Source organism: Halichoerus grypus, chromosome 13 (assembly GCF_964656455.1).
Source record: "Halichoerus grypus chromosome 13, mHalGry1.hap1.1, whole genome shotgun sequence".
Taxonomy (NCBI): Eukaryota; Metazoa; Chordata; class Mammalia; order Carnivora; family Phocidae; genus Halichoerus; species Halichoerus grypus.
The window spans coordinates 71,131,359-71,137,750 of NC_135724.1; the positions used below are offsets into that span (position 1 = coordinate 71,131,359).

A 6,392-nucleotide genomic window follows, 5' to 3' on the forward strand; every position below is an offset into this window, starting at 1 on the left:
TGCTTTCTCTCCACTTGAACCTCCAGCTGAGTGTGGCTGCAGGTGCACGTGGCCATGCTGACTGCTCCCCTGTGGATGCGTGAGACCCCCTCTAGGGTGTCCCTAGTTCAGACACTGTGTGAGCCTGCATTTCTCACATCCTTCTCTGTAAAGCATGGTTATGTCCTTTCTTTTCTGCAATATGTGGCCAAGCTTCCCTCGATTTCCTTGAAGTTGCAGAGTATCTTCCATCCAGACTCCAAACAGGAAAATAGAAGCTGGAAGATGAGCTGCATGAAATCACCTACTACCTGTTGACATATTTGTAGTTAGTTTTCTTATTCAAGACACAAATCAGATGTTCACCATGTTTTCAAATGTGCTTTCATGGGGCACCTGGGTGGCTCAGATGCTTAAGCATCTGCCTTTGGCTCAGGTCATGATCCCGGGGTCCTGGGATGGAGCCCCACGTCAGGCTCCCAGCTTGGCGGAGAGTCTGCTTCTCCTTCTCCTTCTGCCTCTCCACCAGTTGTGCTCTCTCTCTTTCTCACTCAAGTGATTAAATAAAATCTTTAAAAAAAACAAAACAAAAAAATAAAACAAATGTGCTTTCATATTCTTCAGGGAATATTATGATTTCCTATAACATACAGATTGCACACATCTCAGGATGTTTCCTCTCAGTATAACAGCACTCCCACTGGTCTTTAGGGTGAGCTTGTTTCAAGCTTATGCACTCCGGGTTTGCTGACCTAAGTCCCTTGGTCCGGAGCAGATCTATCCAACTTTCCTTGACATTTGTAGACTGTGGGCTTGAAGGGGTTAACGCCTGACCACATTGGAAGCCGCTGTCAAGTGTGCCAGCAAGTCTGTTCAGGGTCATGTCCACATAGGACTGACCAGACTGACAGCCTGAGCACCTGCTTCTCCTGCACAGAGCCCCCGGCCTCGCCTGCACCTCCCCCTGGAACACCCTCGGGCGGCACCTGGACGGGGAAGGTGGGCTTTGAGGTGTTTGTCCGCCATCTTCGCAGGGTGCTGGCTTCCTGAATAAAGCACCTTCTTTTGTCCACCATTTGCCTCTTGAGTATTGATTTCCAGTGGTGAACAACCCAGCATGAGTTCAGAACCGGTCGTCTGTCCAGTAACATGAGCATTTTTATTGGTTGGCAATATTACTAGTGTCATTTTCATTAAGTTTAACTTACGAAAATAATTGTAATTATAATTACTACTGAAATAATGGAAACTTTATTTTAGATATTTCTAAAGGTTTTACTATTTATCTTATCATTGCAATATTTTTAAACTAAATGCCCTGACCTTTCTGTAAGCAGAAAAATTAGGGATCCCTGTAAAAAGAAAAAAAAAGTGAGAGACAAGTTTCCTGACCCAAAAGCAGTCATCTTAAGCACCCAGGTTTTTTCCATTATCTGTGCCCTGCAGGATCTACTTGCCCAACACACATCTTCCCAAACCTCCTAGGAAGTGTTTGAACAAAGAAATGCAGCAACCAAAGTAGGTAAGGATTTTAAGAGAACAAAGGGAATGCAAAATCTGCAGTCTCTACCAGACCAGGACATAGTGTAACCACATCAGAGACAATAACTCGGTGGTAAACTCCCAGGGCTGTGTCAAAAGTGAAGACTAACCGAACGCAATTCTTGAGTTCGTTTTGCAGGATGAAACCATTCCCCGCAGGGTTACTGAGGTTAAAATTGTCACCAGCAAGACCCCCACGGACACCGCTTCTTCTTCACAGGAATGTTAACCTTACATTTCAGAGGCAAACAGCACGAATGGTCCCGCAGCCGTGATGGGTTTGAGCTCCTGCACCAACTCGTCCTGCGCAGAAGGACCATGGCGTGTCCTCCGGTGACTCTGCCTCTTATAATGTTAACTCTCGGCCCTGGGAGGAGCACAAGCTTCAGGAACCCCCCACAGGACACAGCACAGCTGGTGTTCTCAGTCCCCCTGCACGACCTTGTGCCCACCTTTACCTGGGATGACAGAACTCCCCTTTGTGACCGGTCATCCTAACCCTGAATAATGGCACCCGCTCACCCGCACTCAGGGAGCCACAGCTTGGGAAATTCTTCCCCTGATCCCCTTGTTTGCTGCAGATCAAGTTTCCTCTGTGTGATGTCACCTGGGGTAGCCTCTCCCTGTACCTCCCCAAGCACACCCCTCAGGGTCGTTCCGGGACCCCTGTACCTAATGTATTTCATCCCGTCACCGGAAAACCTGCCTCCTTCTCCCTACTGTCTTCCTGTGATTTTAGTCACATTTATTCAATGTATTTGTAAGAAATTGCAGAGAAATATTAATTGATAACTGTCATAGCAATTATCTATGTCCAATCATTTTCCCATTTATATCTATGTTAGATGCAAGTAAAAAAGGAAATAAAGTAATTAATTTTATAAGTATCTGTATTTAACAGTGGTCTTTATTATGATTTTTTTTTTACCTTAAACAAATTTTTCATGAAAAAATCTGGGTAGCTGAGGTGATATTCATCAAGAAAATTTGAAAAACCCATTATGTCTCTTAAAAACACCTGCACAATTAAGAAGACAGAGGAAAGTATGCAAGACTCACACCCTATTAACACGTGAGACAGATTATGTACCAACTTCACACAACCCGTATGAAAGTAAATCAACAAATAAGTAGAACACTAATGACTGAATCCAGACTCCCTGGCTCCCAGGCTCAGACCACAAGCCATGAGCTTCAGTGGAAAGAAAAGTCAGTTCCAGAGAAGTCTGTGGGAGACAGTAGGGGAAGGAGCAGCGGCCTGAACCACCATCCGAGGAGAGAGTCCCTGAGTGTGAAGCCACAGGACAGCAGGGGGGACCCGAGCCCTGACCACAGGATGGGCATCCAGGGCGAGCAGGAGGGACACAGGGGGACTCAGAGGCTGTGCTGTGGGCAGATGGGGTGAGAACGTGAGGAGGGGAGCCCTGGGAACACCTCAGCGATGGGGAAAGAGGGGGAAGGAGACATTTAGCGTCTGCACAGGGGAATAGGGAAAAGGGAAAGGACGCACAGCCGACCTCCCACCACAAGTAAAGCAAAAATGCATGAGACAAAAACTTGAAAAATGGCCTAATTAACACATAATTTTCATAACACAATAAACAACCACTGGCTAATGTATTGAACAAAATGGGAGCACGCACAAATGTACAGATTAAAAGGTGACAAGAAGACCAATATGGAAAAATAAATTATGCTCATTTCAACATCCTATGCATTAAAATTGGAACCTTACGGATAGATTAGCAAGACCTCCGCGCAAGGGTGACGTGTACATACCTGAAGCGATCCATATATTTCCTGATGGCGGAGCTGACGTCCCCACAGCAATGCACACGCTCCTCAGGCCGGTGAATGGAGCGCTGACAAGGGCACCTGTTCTGGGGTTCAGTCCCTGTGAAATGTGCACAGTAGGGAACTCAGTGCAGACAGGAGGGAACTGGGGACCACAGAGGGCTGAGTGCAGGGGGACCCTGGCCTGACTGCTGGTGGGAAGGGGGATTTCTCTGCAAGCCTCTCCTTCACCTGCTTCCCTAATGCCTGTTTTCCATGGGAGAGTGACCCTCCAGGGAAGGACAGAGGTCCTGGCGTGCTGTCCCTGATCAGGCTTCCTCCGTGCAGTGGGGTCTGGCAGGAGGTACCTGTGCAGTCCTGACCCAGGGGAGCCTGTGAACCTCTGTGCAGCTGAGGACAAGACACAGGGAGCAGAGAGCAGAGGGAATCTCCCCACGGGGTGGGGGGTGTTCAGAGGAGGCAGGCTGGCTCTGGGCGCTGACTGTGAACAGAAACTTGCAGTGTAGACACACCTTCACAGAGAAAAACACTGAGTGTGAGAACGCGGGGCCCTTCCTGAGCAGGGCTGACAGGACCCCCAGCGGCTGTGGGGACAGAGCAGGTCTGGGTAAGTCTCTGCACCAGGAGGCGCACTGGCCGCATTAACAGAGCAGAGGATGCCCCTTAGGCCTGTGCTCTCAGGACTCCTGACCGACCTTCCCCCACCTTGACAGGGGCTGACAAAGCTCCCCTCTGAATATTCATCCCAAATACGAAATAAAAAGAACCCACTCAAGAGGGGCAGAGCAAAATGGCGGAGGAGTAGGAGACCTGGATTTCGTCTCCTCTCAGGAATTCAGCTGGATAGGGGTCAAACCATTCTGAACACCTACAAACTCAACAGGAGATCGAAGAAAAGAATAGCAACAACTCTCTGAACAGAAAAGCGACCACTCTCTGGAAGGTAGGACGTGCGGAGAAGTGAATCCGAGGCGATATTCGGGAGGATAGACGGCGGGGGAGGGGCCTCCGGCGGCTGCTTCTGGCAAGTGATAGAGCCGCGGAGCACAAAATCGGAACTTTTAGAAGTCGGCTCCACTGAGGGACGTCACTCTGGTGGCGAAGTGGGGGGTGGAACCCTCGCGGGACAGTGTGGTCTCAGGACCCTTGGGGTCACAGAAGGACCGGGGGTGCCTGAGTGCGGCAGAGCTCCCAGGTATCGGAGCGGGGAAGCCGGCTGCAGAGACGGAGCCCAGGCGCGGGCTCTCAGCTCGGGGTTGCCATAAACCGTGATCCGCGGCACAGTCGGGCCACTGCTCCTCCAGCAGGGACCCAACAAGCGGCAGATCCGGGGAGACTCACCTTCTTCCCCCGGGAGGAGCGGCGCGGGAGCGCACCGCGGGGATCTGCTGGGTTTGGAGACTCCACCCGGGGTCGGGTGCCAGATAGAAAGGCGCGGTCACAGGCCGGGTGAGCGCGGAGTGTGGCCGGAGACCGGGGAGACGGGAGTGACGGACTGCTTTTCTCTGGGGGCTCGCTGAGGAGCGGGACCCCGAGTTCTCGGCTCCTCCGGGCCGGAGACTGGGAGGCCGCCATTTTCACTCTCCGCCTCCAAAGCTGTACGGAAAGCTTGCAGGGAACAAAAGCTCCCGAGAGCAAACCCGAGCAGATTACTTAGCCCGGACCGGCAAGGGCGGGGCAATTCCGCCTCCGGCAAAGACATTTGGGAACCACGGCAACAGGCCCCTCCCCCAGAAGATCAGCGAGAACAGCCAGCCAAGACCAAGTTTACCCATCAATGAGAACGGCAGAACTCCAGCGCTAAGGGAATACTGCACATAGAATCCATGGCTTTTTTACCATGATTCTGTAGTCTTTCAAAGTTAATTATTTTTTTTAACTGTCTTTTTTTCTTTTTTCTTTTTTTTTTGAATTTTTCTTTTTCCCTTTTTCAACCAACATCTTATCAATCCCTTTTTTAAAAAAACATTTTTATTTTTCATTTTTAGAGTCATATTCTATCCCTTCATAGTAGTTACCCGTATTTTTGGCATATATATATAAGTTGTTCTTGCTTTAAAATTTTGAGATACTTTCTTCTAACAGATCAAAATATACTCTAAATCTCTAGTGTATGGTTTTTTTCTACTCCCCTGCCTGATCACATTCTCTCCCTTTTTTCTTTTTTTTTTTTTTAAATCCTCTTTTTTTTTCAAACAACTTATCAATTCCTTTTATAAAATTTTTTATAATTTCCATCTTTACAGTCATATTCCATCCCTTCATCATATCAACCCTTATTTTTGTATATATATAAGTTTTTCTTTCTTTAAAATTTTGGGAGGGACTTTCTTTTAACAGACCAAAATACACCCAAAATCTAGTGTGTGGCACTGATCTATAAACCAGCCTGATCATATTTGATCACATTCTGTTTTTGTTTTGTTTTGTTTTGTTCTGTTTTTATTTGTTTTTATCTTTATCTTTTTCTTTTTTCTTTTCTTCTTTCTTTTTCTTTTTTCTCTCTTTCCCTTTCTTTTCCCACTGCTTCAGGCCTTTTCTGATTTGTTTAGAGTATATTTTCTGGGGACGTTGTTACCCTGCTAGCATTTTGTTCTCTCATTAATCTATTCTCCTCTGCACAAAATGACAAGACAGAAAAAATCACCTCAACAAAAAAAACAAGAGGTAGTACCGACTGCCAGGGACCTACTCAATACGGACATTAGTACGATGTCGGATCTAGAGTTTAGTATCATCACTTTAAAGATACTAGCTGGGCTTGAAAAAAGCATGGAAGTTATTAGAGAAACCCTTTCTGGAGAAGTAAAAGAACTAAAATCTAACCAAGTAGAAATCAAAAAGGGTATTAATGAGGTGCAATCAAATATGGGGGCGCTAACTGCTAGGATAAATAAGGCAGAAGAAAGAATCAGTGAGATAGAAGACCAAATGATGGAAAATAAAGAAGCTGAGAAAAAGAGAGATAAACAACTACTGGATCACGAGGGCAGAATTCGAGAGAGAAACGATACCATAAGACGAAACAACATTAGAATAATTGGGATCCCAGAAGAAGAAGAAAGAGAGAGAGGGGC

The 6,392-nt window shown here is 47.2% G+C and overlaps 1 non-coding gene across 1 annotated transcript; it reads left to right on the plus strand.

Moving 5' to 3' along the window:
- Positions 1-3,214: 3,214 nt before the first annotated feature.
- On the plus strand, positions 3,215-3,320 carry LOC118533559 (U6 spliceosomal RNA). Its single transcript, XR_004916280.2, has one exon. It is a non-coding gene; the product is annotated as a U6 spliceosomal RNA (small nuclear RNA).
- The last annotated feature ends 3,072 nt before the right edge of the window (positions 3,321-6,392 follow it).